General features: G+C 37.2%; 1 long non-coding RNA gene across 1 annotated transcript in view; it reads right to left on the bottom strand.

The window, feature by feature from the left end:
- Window positions 1-19,526, bottom strand: part of LOC145992662 (uncharacterized) — a 39,757-nt gene extending 20,231 nt beyond the window's left edge. Inside the window, exon 1 of the long non-coding RNA XR_014442194.1 lies at window positions 19,375-19,526. This is a non-coding gene — a long non-coding RNA (uncharacterized LOC145992662). The remainder of the gene's footprint in view (window positions 1-19,374) is intronic.
- Between the last annotated feature and the right edge of the window lie 1,216 nt (window positions 19,527-20,742).

Below are 20,742 nucleotides of genomic sequence, written 5' to 3'. Positions count from 1 at the left end.
ACACTTAAGACAATGCCAAGAGGGGCCTATACCCCAATTCTTCAGGTGTGATATGCTCTGAATTTTTAAGAATTTGAATTCAAGTGTAGAAAAGGTGAAGCCCCTCAGACAGATTTGCCTATACTTAAAACAAAGACAAGAGGGGCCTATACCCCAATTCTTCAGGTGTGATATGCTCTGAAGAAGTGTAGAAAAAATGAAGCCTCTTAGACATATTTGCCTATACTTAAAACAATACCAAGTTCCCATATCATCTTATTGTTCACAGTGTATTTTTCTGTCAAAATCCCAAGAATCTTGAATCCCCCCCCTCAGACAGATTCGGCCATGTGTGTAAAAGCTATATCTGTGTGATTGTTGTTTATAAACTTGTCAAAAATATGGCTTTTTTGTATGAAAACATGCAATCCTGAATACAATTCTGGTTTTGTCTTGTTCTGTTAATATAAACACAAGTGAGACTTACAGAATATTTATTGCACAGTTCAAAATCCAATTTTGAATTGTATTTAGTTGATATAGAGATGAGGTTTTAAACCTGGTGAAGTGTGTTGTACATCAGCATAATAGAGCAAAACTATCACCAAAACCTAGTTACTGCTGTTGTTTGGGTATAAAAGCACCAGCTCAACCACTAACTGCTGAACCCAACTGATATTTTGTACAGAATTTTGATTTGAACCCCAAGAAATTTTATATAATAAACAACAACAAAAAATGCCAAAACAAAAATATTGCAATCAGTGTAATAAAAATATATCTAGTTCTCATTGGGCTAGGCATTGCCGTATTTGTGACTCTAAGAAATGCAGAAAAACTACTAAAATGTGTCCAAGATGCCATAAAATATTAAGCAAGGCATATTACAAATGGCATAAGTGTAATTCTTATGTACAGTCATCAACATTGCCCTCACAACCATCTACATCTGGTCTGAAAAGAAAGCATGAAGCACCTGTTAATGCTGGACCTGCAAAGCAGCCACGCTATGCACCACCCATCCATAGCAGTTTTAATGGCCAATTAAGAGATTATCGGTTTGTATCAGAGCCAAGATGTGGTATTAAGAATTTTTTGAGCAGTGTAAATCCTGATGTGCAGGCAATTCTAAATGCACAAAATGGCTCTTATAAGCTGTCCCTCAAATTGTTTACACAATATAAGAAACCAAATGGCACCAAATTTACACAGCCCCACATAACAGAAACTGTACCTGTATATTCAAATGCAAATTCAGACACAATAATAAGCAGTTTGATAGCTCAATTGAACATTAAACACTCTGAATTTGCAGCAAAAGAGTCAGGATGGAGCCTATGCGGATCTCCACACAAGTTATATGTTAATATTTCTGAATTCAGCCCATTACAAGGATCTACATATTTGCCATTACCTGCCAATATTAAAAACAAAAAAGCCGTGGTTAATATTGAAAATAATGATGATAAATGCTTTTTGTGGTGTATTTTAGCTGCTTTGTATCCAGTTTTAAGGGATCCAGAAAGAATAAGTTATTATAAACAGCATGAACATGATTTTGATGAAGCAATGAAGGGTTTAGAATATCCAATGTCTGTTCAGAATATTGATAAATTTGAAAAAAAGGCCCGGGATATTAATGGTAAACAATTATCTATTAATGTATTTACTTGTTCTACTGGCCGTGGCAATTGCTTGATAGCACCTCTCAGAATCAGTACATTTGATGATGATTCTGCTGTTCCGATTGATCTGCTCTTAATTGAAGGGGGTGGCACATATCATTACACTCTGATACACAGTCTTGAAGCTTTAGTCAGAAAACAATTAGACAAATCTAAGACAATATTCAAGTTGTGCAGAAGATGTTTAAGTGTATTTGATGGCAGGAAAATGGTAAATGGGGTTCGGGAAGTGAATGCAGAAATTGCTAAAAGCAAGTTAATTGAGCATTTAAAATACTGTGGCAATTATAAACCTGTTCATATGGTGATGCCTAATCCAAGTGAAAAAGCCAATTTTAAAAAATTTGAAGCCTTGTCGGAACACCCAGCATATATATTCTGTGATTTTGAATCACATCTCAAACCTCTTGCATTTTGTAGCCCAGATCCTGAAGAATCTTCAATTACACCATACCAGCTACATGAACCTTCCAGCTTTTATTATGTGGTTGTACAGGATGGTGTTGTTAGTAAAAAAGATTCATACATGGGAGCAGATGCCATCAAAAAATTTGCACATAGAATAGAAAATGAGTGCCATGACATAGCATCTAATATCTTATTAAAATCAAAACCCATGTTGCCTTTAACAGAGAAACAGATTGAAGATTTCAACAATGCAGAAAAATGCCCGGTATGTGATTCTGAATTTTCAGATACAAAAATCAAGGTGAAACACCATTCTCATACAGATGGTAAATTCAAAATGGCCCTGTGTAATAGCTGTAATATTAAGATCAAGAGACCAAAATTTGTCCCTATATTTTGCCATGGAGCATCCAATTATGATTTTCATCATCTGATCAGATATGAGGGGTTTGACAAGCAGAATTTAAATATTTTAGCTGAAAATGATGAAAAATATATTGCTATTAGCAAAATAATTAAAGTTAATGGTGTTCCTATTCACTTAAGATTTCTTGATTCCTACAGAATTTTATCTGCTAGCCTGGCTACACTGGCCACTCAATTATCTGATGATCAATTCAAAATCACATGTGCCTTGTTTCCAAATCAGGACCTGGAATTAATTAGGCGGAAGGGGGTATATCCATATGATTATGTTACAGATTTTTCTAAATTTGATGAGTGTTCTCTGCCACCACAACAAGAGTTCTACAGCAAAATCAGAGGATCTGGAATCACTGATGATGATTATCACCATGCCCAATTGATGTGGAACAATTTAAAATGCCAGACATTTGGTGATTATCACATGGCATATTTAAAACTTGATGTGACCCTCTTAGCTGATATATTGCAGGCATTCAGAAAATCTTCTATGCAAAATTATAGACTGGATCCAGTGTATTTTTACCGTGCCCCGGGCCTAGCATGGTCTGCAATGTTTTTAAACACCAAAAAGCAATTGGATCTGATCCAAGATCAAGACATGTATCTGTTTATGGAGCAATGTATAAGAGGAGGCATGGTGCAATGTTCTCAGAGATATGCCAGAGAAAATAACAAATATATTCCTGATTATGATCCAGAATTGCCATCAAATTATATATTGTATGTGGATGCAAACAGCCTCTATGGTTACGCTATGATGGATAAATTGCCATATTCAGGGCTTGAATGGGTTGAAGATTTTAATATTGAGGATCTTCAGGACTTTGATGATAGTGACTATGGCCTCTTCTTAGAGGTTGATCTGACAATTCCTGATAATTTACACAATACATTTTCTGATCTGCCCCCAGTTCCTGAGGTTAAGTGCTCACCTGGCTCCAAACAGAAGAAATTGATGATGACACTGGAGCCAAAACAGTGTTATGTCATATATTACAAAAACCTCCAGTTCCTGATGCATCATGGTGTTCAAGTGACCAAACTTTGCAAAGTTTTGAGGTTCAGGCACTCAAGATGGTTGAAAAAATATATTGATACAAACACAGAGCTTCGAACATCTGCAAAAAGCCAATTTGATAAGGCCTTGTGTAAATTGATGGTCAATTCTGTGTATGGCAAAACTATTGAAAATGTCAGAAAACATACCGATGTTAAAATAATTACTGACCCCAGCCTGAGCAAAAAATTGGTTGCAAAGCCTAATTTCAATTATAGAAGAATTTATGATGAAAATATGGCACTTTTCAACATGAAAAAAACAAAAATTAAGTTTGATAAACCTATTTATGTAGGGGCTGTCATATTGGAATTGGCCAAATTACATATGTTAAAGCTCTATTATGATGTGTTGAAACCTTTTTATGGTGATAATATAAAATTGATGTACATGGACACGGATAGTTTTGTTCTTGATATTCAAACAGAAGATGTTTATAAAGATATAGCACAGCCTGAATTGCTTGAATATTTTGATACCAGTGAACATACAAAAATTCAACCCCACAACAAAAAAGTGCCTGGCAAGTTAAAATATGAGACACTTGGTGATGTTATTGTGGCATTTGCTGGGTTAAGAGCCAAGATGTACAGTTTTGAGACATGTAGTGGTGCTGTTGCCAAAAAAGCCAAGGGCATTGGCAGAGTAACTTTTGAAAAAGAGCTTGAATTTGAAGATTATGAAAATTGCCTCAAATCATGTAGCACAATCAGAACATCAGAATCCAGAATTCAGAGTGTGGATCACTTATTGACTAGCAATATTGTAAGAAAAGTGGCTCTGGACCCACATGATGATAAGAGATGTATTTTATCATGTGGCATATATACTCTACCATGGGGTCATTGTTATTTGAAAAATGGCAATCAATGCCCAAATACAGAGCATGATTTGAAATAAATAAACATGCCTATGAACTTATTTGGGTTCAAAAAACAAGCTATTATGGATCTGCCTGCACCACAATACTCTTCTGATATAATATCTAAACTGAGTGCCTTGTTAATTATTCATCTGAAGAGCATACTTACAGATGTTGGTGATAAAACAGGCAAAACATTGTACATATTTAACAATAATTTAAATTATTACCAATTACCTCTAGGTGGGCAATTACAATTTATTACAACCCCTGAGGGTGATGTTAAAATTTCAGTAGGGAGAAATATTTACAGAATTAAGCACTCAAACATGATTTCTGGCACTGTTTATACTGTTTCTGCTGGTGATTGCTTATATATTGAGGTCCCTGGATCTTATGACAAGCTTATACCCTTTTTTATAGAATTAAGAATCAGATACTCTATAATAAATAACCACTAAATCAAAAATGCCTAATTATATTTTTGGCCATACAAGACATGAAGATCACAGTGATGAGATTCTGATGCTTGATGTCAGAGTCAAGAAATTAAGAAGTGATTTACAAGCTTTACAAACTACACTCAATGCCAGTCTTCAATTAGAAATTACAAATTTGCAATCACAATGCATGGACCCTCTTCTTAAAATTGATTCTGAACTCAAATTGTTGCTTCAGAAATATACTGACCTGGCCACATTAGATAATTTTCAAAGTTTAGAAGAAGCTGTAGCAGCTCTTCAAGCCAAATTTAAGACCCAGGCCACCAACTCTGAGCAATTGAAACAGCAATTGGAAGAGCAGATAAATAATGTCCAGGCACAGCTCCAAACAATTGTCAAAAGCATAAAATCACAAGAAGATTTTGATCTCGTGATTTCCACTCTAAAGGAACAGATTCAGTCACTCCAAATACGTAATCTGGACCCTCTGAACAATGCCATAGCCGAGGTTAAAGAAAAAATTGAAACACTTGAAAATTTTATGAACAATTTGCCATCTTCTGATGCTTTGAATGCAATAACTCGGAGTGTTGCAAATATTAAGCTGCAACTTGAAACATATGAAGATTTTGGAAAAATTCAAAGTTCCATAACCCATCTTGAAGGTACAATAGCAGCAGTGCAAAGTGATTTGGCAAATGTACTAGAATCCCGATTGCCTGCGATTGTAGATACCCTTGTTAGTGTCCAGCAACAAATCACAAAGCTTGAAAACCTCAACACTGAATCTGAACTATCTCATTTTCATCACTTGATAGATGATATCCAAACAAAGCTTGAAATTTTACAACAATCCACACCCACTCAGGCAGATATAGCCCTGCTCCAAAATGCTATGCAAAATGTGGCTGATGCTTCTGAATTAAACAATGTGAAATTGGCACTTGAATTTTTGCAAAATACAGTATCAAATTTGCCTACATCACAGGAACTTAAAAATATTAAGAGAGCTGTGAATCGCATATTGAAATCAGAAGATATCAAAAATATTCAAGCAGAGATCAAACATCTCACTCAGACAGTGGCCACTCTTCCAACCAATCAACATATTAATGAACTGCATGCCCTGTTTGAGGATATCAGAAGACAGGTCCATGATCTTACAGCTCAAAATTCAAAATTGGCAGTTGTTGAAAATTTACAACAAATTGTAGCTAATATCAAGCAACAGCTAGGGACCATGGAATCCAATCAAGCAAATGCTCTGTCTGTTTTTGCCACCCAGCTACAAGAAATTGTGCAACAATACAAAAAACTTGCTGTTGACATAAGAATCAAGCCTGGGCACGATGAGATTGTTAGGACTATCAATGAGCACCTTGAATCTGTAACAAGCAGATTGCTCACAGCAGAAAAAGAAATAACAGGCATAATCGAGAATCCAAAACATACAGTAATTCTTGAATTGTACAGCATCCCCAACAAAGAATATGATTCTCCATTTACACCAGGTGGCAAAATATATATGCTGTCCCCTGCACAATTGTATTACCAATTTTTTGTTGGGGGCACATTGAGACCAATCAAGATCAAATATTGGCTTCAACCACAGGCACACCACTACCCTACCTTATCAATAACAAATGCTGATAACAAAGTGAAAATCACCAGTGTAGAGTTAGAGGATTTTACAGATCCCAATACATTAGAAACAGCCTATGTTGAAGATGATGGCTCTTTGGAATTTAAAATACAAATAGGGGACAAATTATATTTAGAAAATCCTGCAGTGTCAGCTGCTGAACACCCTATAGTTGCAATATTCTTGTTTACATATTATGTCTAGACAAATTATTGTTGATGAATTACACAGACAAGCCAGACATAATTTTAAGAGACTCCCAGTAGTCACAAAGGGCATAGATGATTTATGGCAGAGCGACTTGATTGAAATGTCAAGTGGACAGCTGAAAAACTTAGATAAAATCAACAAGGGCTACAAGTATCTACTCACTGTCATAGACACATTTTCAAAATTTGCCTGGGCTGTGCCACTCAAATCCAAGACTGGAAAATGTGTTACAGAAGCCATCAGGACAATCATCAATCAGAGTGGAAGATCACCGCGCTATTTGCAAACAGATAATGGCAAAGAATTTTATAATTCAGTGTTTCAACAATTTATTAAAAGCCAGGCAATAAAACATTATTCGAGTTACAGTGATCTCAAGGCCTCAATTGTAGAGAGATTCAACAGAACCTTAAAAAATCTTATGTATAAACAATTTACACTTCAAGGTAATTATAAATGGATTAATATTCTTCCAGAACTTATACATAAATATAACAACTCGGTCCATTCCACAATCAACATGAAACCCTCTGAAGTAACTTCATCTGATGAGCAAAAATTGATCAGCACTGTTTATTATCCTAAATATCAGCCAACAACAAGAAAGGCCAAATACAAGATTGGGGATCAAGTAAGAATCAGCAAATATAAGCACTTATTCAAAAGAGGCTTTACAAGAAACTGGAGCACTGAATTATTTACAGTGGTTCAAGTTAAACCTGGGACCCTTAACACATATATAATAAAAGATCACCGAGGAGAAATTCTCAAAGGCAGGTTCTATGAAGAAGAGCTCAGCAAAACTAAACAGCCTGACACATATCTCATAGAAAAAATCATCCGCAGAAAAAACAACAAATTATTTGTCAAATGGCTAGGACTTCCAGAACACAGCTGGATCGATGCAAACAAAATAATAATATGAGCACCTGGGATGTTATAAAGAGGCTGCCAGAACCTGAACAGCAGAATAAGAGAAATGGCAACTTGCTGCCTGATAATATTAGGTGTCTTATTGTTGGGCCATCTGCTTGTGGTAAAACTACACAAATGGTTGATAATTTTTTATTGGCACCCAACTGGTTAGACTGGAAAAACAGGCACTTGTATGTCTTTTCTAAGAGCTTGGAACAATTAAAATATCAGCAGCTGATGAAGCTTTATGATGGATTGGATATTGCCACTTTTGAACCAGATGTTAAGCCACTTCATGACTGTCTCGATAATTCTGTTGTTGTGTTTGATGACATCATACTGGATAATCAAAGCAAGGTTAGAAATTTCTTTACACAGGGCCGACACAAAAACATTGATTGCTTCTACCTGGCACAGACTTTTTCAAAAATACCCAAGCAACTGATCCGAGACAACAGCAATTTTATATGTGTGTTTCATTAAGACCATACCAACCTCAAACACATACATGATGAATATGTAGGTGGGGACTTGAGCTACAATGATTTTTCCAAGATTTGCAGTAGGTGCTGGAACCAGGACAGTTATGGGTTTGTCACAATTGATATGACAAGAAAACCCAATAGTGGCAAATATAGAAATAAAATCAACAATTTTCTAGACATTGAAACATAAATAAATAACTATGAAAAGGCCAATCATTGATGATCTTAAATTAAGAGATTATCTTGTAAAAAGATTTAAGGGATGGAAATCAGAGAACCGAGGAATTTATGAAAAACACAAACAAACAGAACAGCCCATAATTGATGCTATTGGTGAATTAGGTAAGAATATCAAAACTGTTACAGAGCAAAATCAAAATTTGATCACAGAGCTTGTACCTGTAGCTGCAAGGAACATATTAGATTATCCATTCACCCCACTTTCAAGTATTCATACACCTAGTCCTATTGCTCCTAGAAGAATTGAAGCTACTCAGGATCCTATTGAATTGGGTCTTCTTGCTCAAAAATATTTAACCACACCTAAAGACAATAAAGATGAGGTGTTTGGCTTATATGCTGACACAGAGCTTGATGGTAGCATCATACATAGAATTGGCAATTTCAGAGTAACATTTATGGGAGATGATCTGATTGTATATTCAGAATCTCGTCTTTGAGAAAAAGGTGCTTTTGTTAAGTAACCCGGCACACCTGGATTGTGGGAATTGATAACTAGGAAAAGGCCTGGCAGCTATACAGATCAAGATTATGAATATTACAAAGAAATATTAATAAAATCAGATGCTCTATACCAGAACAATGATCCCACACAAAAAAGAGTCAAGTCTAGCAGTGGGGCAAAATACAACAATTTAATCAAGCCCATATGGTCACAGATCAAGACTGGCAGTGGAATCAAACAATACAACACCCTGCCTAAAGAATTTGTGTGGGTTGATGATGTCAGGAAACTTGTAGATAGGTTATTGGTAATAGCTGGGGAGGAAAATGCTGGGAACCACAATTTTTACAATGAAAAGGTTGGAATTATGGACATGATAAGCACAAAATTGTCTAATTTTATAGTGAATGACACTAAGGGGATTGGATATCTTATAAAAATAATTAATACTCTACCACCTAAATTTTGTAATATTTCTGAGGGTCGGGGCCTGGTTAATGACATTATAAACAAGCTGCCATTTGAACTACACATTCCAGGCTATCAGTATTGTGGTCCAGGCACAAAATTGGACCATAGATTAAACAGAGGTGATCCTGGTGTTAATCCCCTAGATGCTGCTTGTAGAGACCATGACATAGCATACAACACACATTCTGATCTTGACAAGAGACATGTTGCAGACAAGAAATTAGAAGAGGCTGCATTTGGCAGATTTGTAAGCAAAGATGCTTCTTTGAGTGAAAAAATAGCAGCATTGGGGACCACCATAGCTATGAATACCAAACAAAAATTGGGGTGGGGGTTGTGAATATATATATAATAAACCTACAATGAAGGCCAAGGGTGTTATGTATCAAATACCTTATGCAGGTCTTAAATCTCTTGGGCCTATTGATAGTCTTTTAACCAAAAAGCAGCGCAAGAAAAAAATTCTTGTATTGCCAAGGGTCATGGTATGAAATTGTTGCTTAGTACCCCCCAATTAAAAAAATTACAACAATCAAGAAAAAAATCACATGTGGGGGATTTATATTTACCATCCCTGCCATCTTAGCTGCTCTCGGGGCTGTGGGGAGCTTGGCCGGGGGATCAGCTGCCATAGCAAAAACAGTAATAGATGCCAAGAAAAATTGGGCAGAATTAGATGAGCAGAGGCGCCATAACCTGGCAATGGAGAAACAAGGCAAAGGTGTTAGAAAAGCCATGAATAAGTTTAAAAAAAACAAGAGCCGCTTACAAACCAAGATATTGAAGCTTTAATCAAGCCACTGGGCATCAAACATTTTAGAGGTGTGTACATGTCTGATTCTTTACCAGAACAACCACTCAACAAAGAGTGTGGCATTGTTAATTTGGATAAGTACAAAAATCAGGGCACTCACTGGATTTGTTATCTTAAATATTTAAAAGATGAGGCATTTGTGTTTGATTCATTTGGAGGTGTTCCACCTGAAAATTTAATAAAATATCTAAAATCAGCTAATCTTTATTACAATAATGCCCGTGTTCAAAATTTCAAAGATGTTAATTGTGGACATTTGTGTTTATCTGTTCTTAGATATATGTCTCAAATAAATAAACCATCAATTGAAGATTTTCAAAAAGCCTTGTGGTATTTAAAACATCATGGGGGTATTCCATCTCACCAGCCAAAATTCAATATTGAAACTCAAATTACATGATGACATAGTGTATCCCAAAACAATAGCTCTCAGAGCATTTTACGGCATGTACTTGATCCCTAATATTACACACCACAACAACACAATTGCAGTAGGGGATGAAAAAATTGTCATCACTCCAGGGCAATATAATCTATCCACTTTAAATGCTCAATTACCCAGAGGTGTAGTGTTAAGTCAAAATTCTGTCACTCACAGAGTAGAAATTGTATCTGCCACAGAAACAGTGGATCTGAGTACTATAGGAGAGCTGTTGGGCTTTGAGAACAACACAAAACTTGAACCAGGCATCAAACACACTGCTATGAATATACCTAAATTCTTAGCCATAGAAACTCTGAATATTCACTGTAATGTGCCTGAGGGTATGATCACCAAATCAAATAGCATAGGCACTCACAAACAAACTGGGATCATTGCAACATTCAAACCTAATTCTGAATTCATGGAGCCCATCATCTACAATCCATCCCCAACATTATATTTTCCTGTGTGTCATAATAGAATAGATTATATTGAATTGATGGTCACTAATGAAAAAGAAGAATTAGTTGATTTTGCTGGAGCCACAACAACTGCAATCATAGAGATTAATATTTAAATAAAAATACATACAAGAAAAAAAATGGAAAATATTGAGAGTTATGAGCTACAATCATTCCCTCCAAACAGGAGGACATTTGCAAATTTAAATCAACCCAACACAGAGATTGAGGTTGATCTTGATGTAGGGGATGGATTTATACACCCTCACAGAGCAGATTTACATCAAATTTGATGTTGTAAAGCTCGATGGAACAGATTATCCGGCAAATTCAAATATAAGATTGGTCGACAATTTTGTGCCACATCTATTCTCTGAAATTGAGATCAGAAAGCATGGCGTTGTTATAAACAGAGTGGATTATCCCGGCATTACCTCCACAGCTTTGGCCACATTAAAATTATCCAAAACCGAGGCTTCTTACTACAAAATAGGTGGATTTGAGGCTGGTGATAAGATATTATCTAAAAACCACACAGTGCTGTTCCCTATGCGCCTATTGCCAGGATTCTTCTCAGATTACAAAGAAATTATGTGGAAGGGTGGTTTAAGAATCACATTTAGAAGAGCTGCCAATGATAACAATGCTTTGATGAGGTACAGTGCAATAAACTCTACAGGGGAAGCTCTGCCCAATACCCTACCTGATGAGGGCAAATGCATTATTCAGACTATGGAGCTAAGAATCCCGGTTGTTGAGTATGAGGCTAGCTATGCTCTTAAATACAAAGCTGATATAATAAAAAATCCACAGATTTTTCTACAATTTTATACATATCAATGTGTACAGAAGCCCGCATCTGGTACCTATTATGAGTTTGATGCTGCAAATTCATTCTCCAGTATACAATACGACATGCCTGATTTTGTGGTGGTATTGTTTCAGACTGGAAGACACAACAATCAGGAAAAAATTCAAGTAAATTTGATAACTGCAACATCAAGAACATATATCTTAAAAATGGCAGAAATGAGGTATTTCCTAGAGAAAATTACAATTTAGACATGTCCAAGGATGATTTCCTCAAATTATATGAGGCATTTTCGGCTTTCAAAAGGGTCACTACTGGCAATACTGACATGTATTACACACCAGATGAATTCAAAGCACAGAGACCCATGTTTGTAATCAACACTTCAAAAAGAAAACAAGTTGTAGTGAATGACAGGACAAATATTAAAATTATCTGTGAATTCCATGAGGCATTACCTGATGACACTATATGTAGTGTTATTCTCATAGGAGAAAAATCATATGTTTATGATGTAAGAAATGAGAGAGTCACAGAGCAATTCTAGAAGATATTTGTTCTATTATCCTGTTGTACAACACACAAACCTCAACTGTATATCAGCTAGCAGTAAATATCTCATGTGTGGGCATATTATTTTGTTGTATGTATTTCAATCTTATCAGGACTCGAACCCAGAGCCTCTGATTACAAGGCCGCAATATTAACACTTCTCCATATGGAATATAACCACATTTTACTGGGTTCTGAGACCCTGATACAGACAAAATTGGATTTTGTTTCTGTCATAATATTCTCTAAGTCTTGCCTAGGCTCGTATTATCAGAATAATGCAATGGTTTCACTATGCAAGGCAGTTTATTGCTACTGTGTCAGTAGATAAAAATATATCTTTATCTCAATAATCTTTGTTACATTTTCCCCTGTCGCACAGAAAATGTGTATCTTTATCTCAATAATCTTTGTTACATTTTCCCCTGTCGCACAGAAAATGTGTATCTTTATCTCAATAATCTTTGTTACATTTTCCCCTGTCGCACAGAAAAATTAATGGCCTCTTCTAGCTGTGTAGATTATATTTCTTGCGTGCCGGCAAGGCATGCAAACAAAACATTAGTTTTTTGATAGATTAATAGCAATTCATGCAAGCAATTAATTATGCTTGCCCGCTCTTCTCATATTGTATTGAGCGGGGGGTTATAAAACATGAGAAAATAAGGAAACTGAGAAATTCAGTTTTTGTACAATATAAAATAATTTTGCTCTTTTTATGCTGTTGTATAACATTTTTTACCAGGTTTCAGATCTCAGAACCCAATAGCTATGAGCTTTATATCAATTCAAGATTCCTGGGATTTTGACAGAAAAACACACTATAAACAATAAGATGATATGAAAACTTGGCATAGTTTTAAGTATAGGCAAATCTGTCTGAGGGGCTTCACCTTTTCTACACTTGAATTCAAATTCTTAAAAATTCAGAGCATATCACACCTGAAGAATTGGGGTATAGGCCCCTCTTGGCATTGTTTTAAGTGTAAGCAAATCGGATTGTTCAATCAAATAGCCTCTCCTTTTCTACGCTATAAGTGCGCTCATCCTATAGCCAATCCCACTACTGTCGTAGCAGGGGGGGCACATTGTAGAAGATCGCACATGAGAGTTTTTTTTTAAAAAACCATCGTATTTTAGGTCGTGGCAGATTACGCTGAGAGCAGAAGCCTATATTAGCAGGTCGTAGTAGATTACACTGAGGGACCTTACAGTAAGAGGAGACAGACTTATAGGTAAGTCATTTCAAAAGTAGGTCAAAGGGCGAGGTAGCATAAGAGCAAAATTGCAGGAGGTAAAAAATAGCTTAAAAAGTGTTGCCAGAGCTTTTTCTGTCCACTTTTCTCTCATTGTAGGTTAGTTTAGTCCGTAAAACGTCGTAAAATAAAAAGTAGGTCAAAGGGCGCAGCCAGAACGTACCATTCCACCTACTTGTAGGTTAGTTTAGTCCGTAAAACGTCGTAAAATAAAAAGTAGGTCAAAGGGCGCAGCCAGAGCGTACCATTCCACCTACTACTCTAAAGTAGGTCAAAGCACGTAGAGGCTCTCGTGTAGTTTAGCACGTAATAAAAAAAATGAATAGGTTAAGTTATATCACGTAAGATCGTGGCATTCGAACCAAGTATGAGTGGGAAAAATTGAAAATTGTACTAAAACATCGCTAAACGCTAAAACATCGACAAAAAATTGTCAAAATATGTCAAAAACTGATATTCAATTGATAAAAAAAGAGGATAAAAAGGACTCGTACCAAGATTGACTTAGTATGGCCAGCCGCCACTGCTGTACAATCAATGCTATCTATCATTGCATTTCGTAAGATTGCGTAATCACTTCTAAGATCCGTCCAACATGGTAGATAATTGTGAAGACCCGCAAACAATTCATACAAGATCAGGTTTGAATATTATCAATATTCATTGAGAGCATTATTTACTGTAAAAAAGTTATACTTCTAAAATTAATAATACTCTCCTTGAATACTGATAATCAAATAACATTTTGTAAGTTGGTTGGGAACATTTTTACAGTAACGTTTTATAGAACTGAAGCAATATTGTCAACTTGATTTTGATAAGAGGTGTGTTAACCGAAGGTAAAGATCCAATACTTTATTTCTTCTTTGTGAATTACTCAACTAACAAACAACCAATAAGACAAACAAATTTCTTGTAAATAGCATCAGACATTTATTATATAGTTTGTGACTAATGTCTGCCAGCTGTGGGACTTGGAGCAATGACAGTTTTCTGCGTGATGTGGCTACCTTCATTTCGTCTCATGTAGAGGCACATAGGGCAATTACTGATACACTTACGGAAAAAATAAAGCCTTGTATGTGAAGGCTAAAATCAGTTTTTGACCAAAAGATAATTTCATTTACATTACTCTGTTTTTCCCAATTCAGATTTCTACTTTTTATTGAATAAATTAATTTTAATTTTCTACTCTACTTTTTTCCTTTACCCTCAATGCAGTGACAAGTGATGGTGGTGGTGTTGGTGGGGGGGGGGAGGATTTCAGATTTCAGAGTCCAATTCTCGGGGGCTAACTAATAGTAAAAGTATTTACTTAATACTTTACAACAGTATAGTTTTGCCAGTGACATATTTTATAGTCAGACGCAAAGATAAATCACTGAGGTGATGAATTTTGGTTCATCAAATAGAAAAGTACAGGGTGTCCCACTAGCTTTCGAACCCGAAAAAAACGTTACAATTTCCGAACAAACATACATAGGAAAATGAAATTCGCAATACACGTACCTTGTTTCATGCTGAATAAATGATCGCCACAGCAGGTGCTGCAAGTGTCTTCCCTGGACGTCCAGACATGTTTGTACACGGCGTTCCATATTGTGAAAAGTCCGATGTAGAGTCTCCGGTGTGATCTCGTGAATCGCATTCTCGATGTTGTTTCGCAACTCTTGAAGTGATCGTAGTTTGTTTCCGTAGACACAACCTTTAAGGAAACCCCATAAAAAGAAATCCGGATGTGTCAAATCTGGGGATCTTGGCAGCCACGATCCTTTGGAGATGATTCTGTCACCAAAACAGAACTCAATTTCTGCCATGGACACGTTGGAAGTATGGCATGTCGCTCCGTCTTGTTGGAAATAACCGCGACGCAATTATTCATCATCCAGCTGATTCACAAATTTACTCAAGATGTGTCAGTAAACTTGTGTGTTTACTGTATCTTCAAAGAAGATGGGTCCAATGATACGCTGTAGGGAAATTGCACACCTAACTCCAACCTTCAATGGTCCTTTACGGCGTCCAAATTCACGTTGAACGGTCTGATACGATCCCGATATCCAATATTTCTTTACAATGAACACGCGTTCTGGTACGGTGTACCGTTCCATCCTCGCGATGCAGGGACTCGCGCATCACACTAATCCACACGCACCACTTCCACTGGCGCCATCTACCGTCTTTGTTTTGACGCGTGCGTTTATGTTCAACACTGCCTCGTGTTCAGCATGAAACAAGGTACGTGTATTGTGAATTTCATTTTCCTATGTATGTTTGTTCGGAAATTACAACGTTTTTTTCGGGTTCGAAAGCTTGTGGGACACCCGTTACTTTTAGGCACGAAACGAATCTACAGATTTAATATTCATATAAACAGTACAAAACACACCATAAAAACTACACTCATTAAAAACTCGCTGGATATTATTATATATATATATATATATATATATATATATATATATATATATATATATATATCTGTGTGTGTGCGTGTGTGTGTGTGTGTATGTACAGGGTTTTTCTAAAGATCGTTTCCATCGCGTAAGAGGTAATTCCACATGTAAAAATAAACACAGAAGTTCATGTGACGAAATACCAAAAACGGCACCCATTTGGATGTATTGAAAGGGAAAAAGTGTGAAAATTATGTTTACAAGGTGATAGTGGCACAACGGCCTACCATATGACCGCGGCAAAGGGCGTTTCACAAATAAATGAAAAAAGGGTTTATTCAAAAAAGCACATGGCAGATGTCTGAAGTTGATGTTCAAGGAATTCCCCAAAGGAGTCTGTTGAAGTCATAGGGATGGGAAGGGTTTTATGGAGTGATTAGAATTGGCAGCCCGGGCAATGTAATGCGGGCGATGTTTTTGGTCGCGATGTTGTGTTGATATTTGTACGTACCCACATGCAGAAAGGCCGAAGCGTGACCTTGACTGGCACTGCTAGGTGTTATCGATAGGCACGGCCCATAGTGTACAGTGCATAAGTGTTCGTCGTCTGTGGGTTGGCAGATATCCAGCTATAGGTATGACTGCATACACCGCAGAGGAGCTGGCAGACATGCAAATCATTTATGGCGAGACAGGACGTAATAGCCATGCAGCACGGCGTTTGTATGAGGAACGTTTTCCAAATAGGAGGCTGCCGTCGCACACCTTCTTTCAAAGAGTTCATAGGAAACAGGATCAGTGCTACCAACCCGTCGAAAAATTGGAAGACCACGAAGTGTGCGCACAGATGATTTTGTGGATGCGGTGTTAAATGCTGTCAGGGATCGTCTTGACACCAGTACGCGCGCTATAGCCAGTGCACACAACACCTCCCATGTTAATGTGTGGCGCGACCTGTCCGAAGAGGGGATGTATCCTTTCAAACTCCAAAAGCTACAAGACCTTTTACTTCAGGACTTTGGTCCACGTGTGGTGTTTTGCCATTGGTTTTTGCATCAGATGGAAACTATCCCGAATTTTGCGAACAGGGTGTTGTGGACCGATGAAGCAACGTTCAAGAAAACGGGCGTGCTTAATAGTAAAGACAGTCACGTTTGGCATTTTTCAAATCCACATGTAATTCTTGTGGCACACCACCAGCACAGGTTTGCGGTTAATGTGTGGTGTGGGATAGTGTATTACCATGTGATTAGCCCGTACATATTCCCTGTTCGCCTGTGTGGTTGCACATAACATGCATTTCTTCGAGATGTTTTGTGTTTATGTGCTTATCTTCACGTGTAGAATCAGCTCCTACGCGTTGGAGACGAACTTTAGAATCATCCTGTATATATATATATATATATATTGTGGAACGATTCAAGGGAGACACATGATGCGTTCACTAGTTTCAGTTACTAAACCTACGGGGATCGTTACTGTGAACGCTTTAGGGGTCAGATGGTAGAGCTAGGTTACGTTTATGGTCCCCATACAATCTCACTGACAGGCTTCTGGCAGGGAGTGGAATGATGTCAAGGGATGTAGACGACGTACATCTTACCTCTCGGCCAAGCGGTAGAGTGTGGACGTCAGGCGACAGAGCACGGAGTCCTGAGTTCGACGGCCACGGTCTTCTTGCCCGTGGCTGGCGACGAAGCACACGTTGGTCTTGGAGTATCGGCCCTAGGAAAGGCGCCGGGACGATGGTCTGTCCGACGGCTACAAGTTGTAAGCCGTGGTGCTGAAGATAGTCAACTCGCGTAATGTACTGCCGTTGCCTTAGGCGAAAGCTTCGTCTCGGTTTCCCGAGCCGGCCTGAGACCTGGAAGGTGTCGAGGTCTTTGCCTGGGTTTCTTCTGAAGGTCTGAGACTTGACTGAGCCGACTGAGCCTCACTGAGCCCTTTGAGAGTCGAATTCTGGTGCTTAGGTCTTTTAAGCTGCTGGCAAATACTTCCTAGCTGCTTGGACAGCACTTCCGTATTTGCCAGCCGATGGCGGGCTTGAACCCGGTAGTATCGAAGAATGCCGTGTCTCCTGACGTCATGTGTTTCCGCTATTTGTGGAATGCTATGTTGTGTTGTAAATTGTCGCTTGACCGAGCACTGATGTCTGGCGAGAGATTTTACCTTTTTTACAGAGTCTCCCTTGAATCGTTCCACATATCCATATATATATAATGGAGTGAGGAACAGAACTTGAACCAAGAGCGTGTTAATTTCGTACTGTGTGAAAGAGTGTGGCTTTTGGTTATTTGACGTGCTACTTCTTTGTGTAATTACAGTGTATGTGTGTAAGTGAGGCGATTGAAATTCCAGCCGCAAAGTTCACTTTAGAACAAATAAATTTTTATGTATGACACAAACAGACTCGTGTCGAGACGTATATAGGCAATTTGCACAGATATTCCCTGGCGTTTCACCTCCAGGTAGAGAAAACGTTAGACGTCTTGTCCCTACATTACGAGAAGAATTACCGAAGAATAACTTTTGTGTATGAATTAAAATTACATCAAACGATGTAAAGATGCCAGGAATGTGTGAATGTAAGTAGACATCACTTTGAACAACTCTTATAACACAGGTTAGTGCTCGTTTTGAAATATAAATATCATCTGCATGCTAAAGTTATTCCCATTAAAATAAGCGGGACGTTACTGGTCGACAATGTCGGCATCTCCGCCCGCCACACTTCTTTCGATCTCTCGGCCTCGCAAGGAACTGGACGCAAGGTGTGTATATATATATACACGTATATAGATAGATAGGTAGATAGATAGATAGATATGTGTGTGTTTCTAGAATCTGTGATAAATATATGAAGTGGTTGTATCCAAACCAGCAACAACATATGTACATGTTTTTGAAATTTTCCGTAGAGAAAATAAGAAAAGTAAGATTTTAGGAGATGTATTTTTGTTTCGTTTCATCCCATCCAAATGTAATGCACTAGACTTAGATTTTTTTTCCTACTGTAATGTGTTGATTGAAATTACTGATGAGTTTTTGTTAAGCGAAGCAGAATACTTGAAATAGGACATTCTCGCTATAGAAGCAGAGAATTTTGAAAAATAATGGATAAAAGTAGTAGTATTCTATGGTTCACAATAGTGATCCTCGCGACCAAAGACGGGAGTTTCGCGCAACCACTGCAGTGTTAAGTAATTAGGACCGAGTACTTCATTCAATTACCCTAAAATATATCTACATTCATAAAAACATTTGCGAATATGATTTAAAATAATCGACAAAGATCTACGATAAATATATATATGTTACGGTAACAGAGCAAGTGTTAAAGGTAAATATATATAGTTATACAGTACTTAGGCATGCATTTTTAGTGATCTTACCTTTGAAGAACCGTTGATGTTTCCGAGGTCTGCCAGAGGCACACATTCATTCACAACCATCGTAGGGAGAACACAGAGCAGAAAAATATAGAACAGCACGTTCATGTTGTCTTCCAAGTCCGTCCTCTGAATGTTTCCCCTGTTGCTCCAAGCCCCATATATATACACACGCTGATTGATAAAGGAAATTATTTCGGCCGTCAATAAAGGCAATAGGGTAATTATATTTTCAATGCTTGTAATCAACCAAACGCTTTGTTGTTGTGTCGTGTTCCATGCAGATAATTATTTAAGGAAATTATGCTCATTGCCCTTTCCTAGAGTTTACACCTACACCTTAACATTTGCTGAAGACCTTTATCGTCATTGGACTATGTTACGTAAACGTATTTTTTATAGCGAGCAGGACATAACATGGATGTGTCTGGCTTAGCAACAGTTTTACGGAACGCTGGAAGGTTGAATTGGGTTGCTAGCCGACACAAGTAAAGAGTTATTGCTTCTTCCATATTTGCGTTGGTAAAGCAATACAGAAATTTCAAGAGTAATTGTAACGTACCCTCAGTACTTTGCGTTACTTTACTAGGGTTATAGGGGCCTCCCGATGGTGTAGTGGTAGCGTCGTCGCCTTGTAATCAAGGGGTCTCTGATTCGATACCCGGTGGAGGCACAAGTGGTTCGAATCCCACTTTAAAATGTAGTTCCAGACCCTATTAGCCTTACTGTGCATAAAGTGGACTTAAAAAACCCAAAATCAATCAACTTACTAGGGTCACCTTCAGAGGTATTAGTATTATTATTATTATCTTCCCCTGGTATTTTTCCAACACGTTCAATTTCATATTAGCTAATACTGTAAGACAAGCACACAAGCTGTATTTTGAAAGACAAAAATGGCGAATAAATAATATTTATATGACATGTGCAACTTTCATGTAGAATATATGTTTTATATGGTAACACAGTTAAGCCTTGTCTCCATGTTAATAAGATATTAAAATCCTTACCATGGCAAAATTTTATAGTATAAAAATATATACACTAAAAACGTAAAGTTTTCACCCTCTAGCAGGGTCTTCATCAGACGAAACTTCACAATAAATTCACGTGTAAATACATTTATTGTGAAGTTTCGTCTGAAGAAGACGCTGTAAGAGGGTGGAAAAGTTACGTTTTTAGTGTACATGTATAAAGTTTTAAACTATAAAAGTTTGCCTTGGTCTGTATTTTAATGTTTTATATGCAACATGGAGCGACGTAAAGTATGAAAACACATATGAAATATGTTAACACTAAATTGTGCGCGCATTCAATGTTTTAAATATATATATATATATATATATATATATATATATATATATATATATA

The sequence above is a fragment of the Lepisma saccharinum genome, chromosome 9 (genome assembly GCF_977018435.1).
Source record: "Lepisma saccharinum chromosome 9, izLepSacc3.1, whole genome shotgun sequence".
NCBI classification, from domain to species: Eukaryota; Metazoa; Arthropoda; class Insecta; order Zygentoma; family Lepismatidae; genus Lepisma; species Lepisma saccharinum.
The sequence above is the reverse complement of the archived record's forward strand: the minus strand, read 5'-3'. Positions and strand labels throughout refer to the sequence as shown.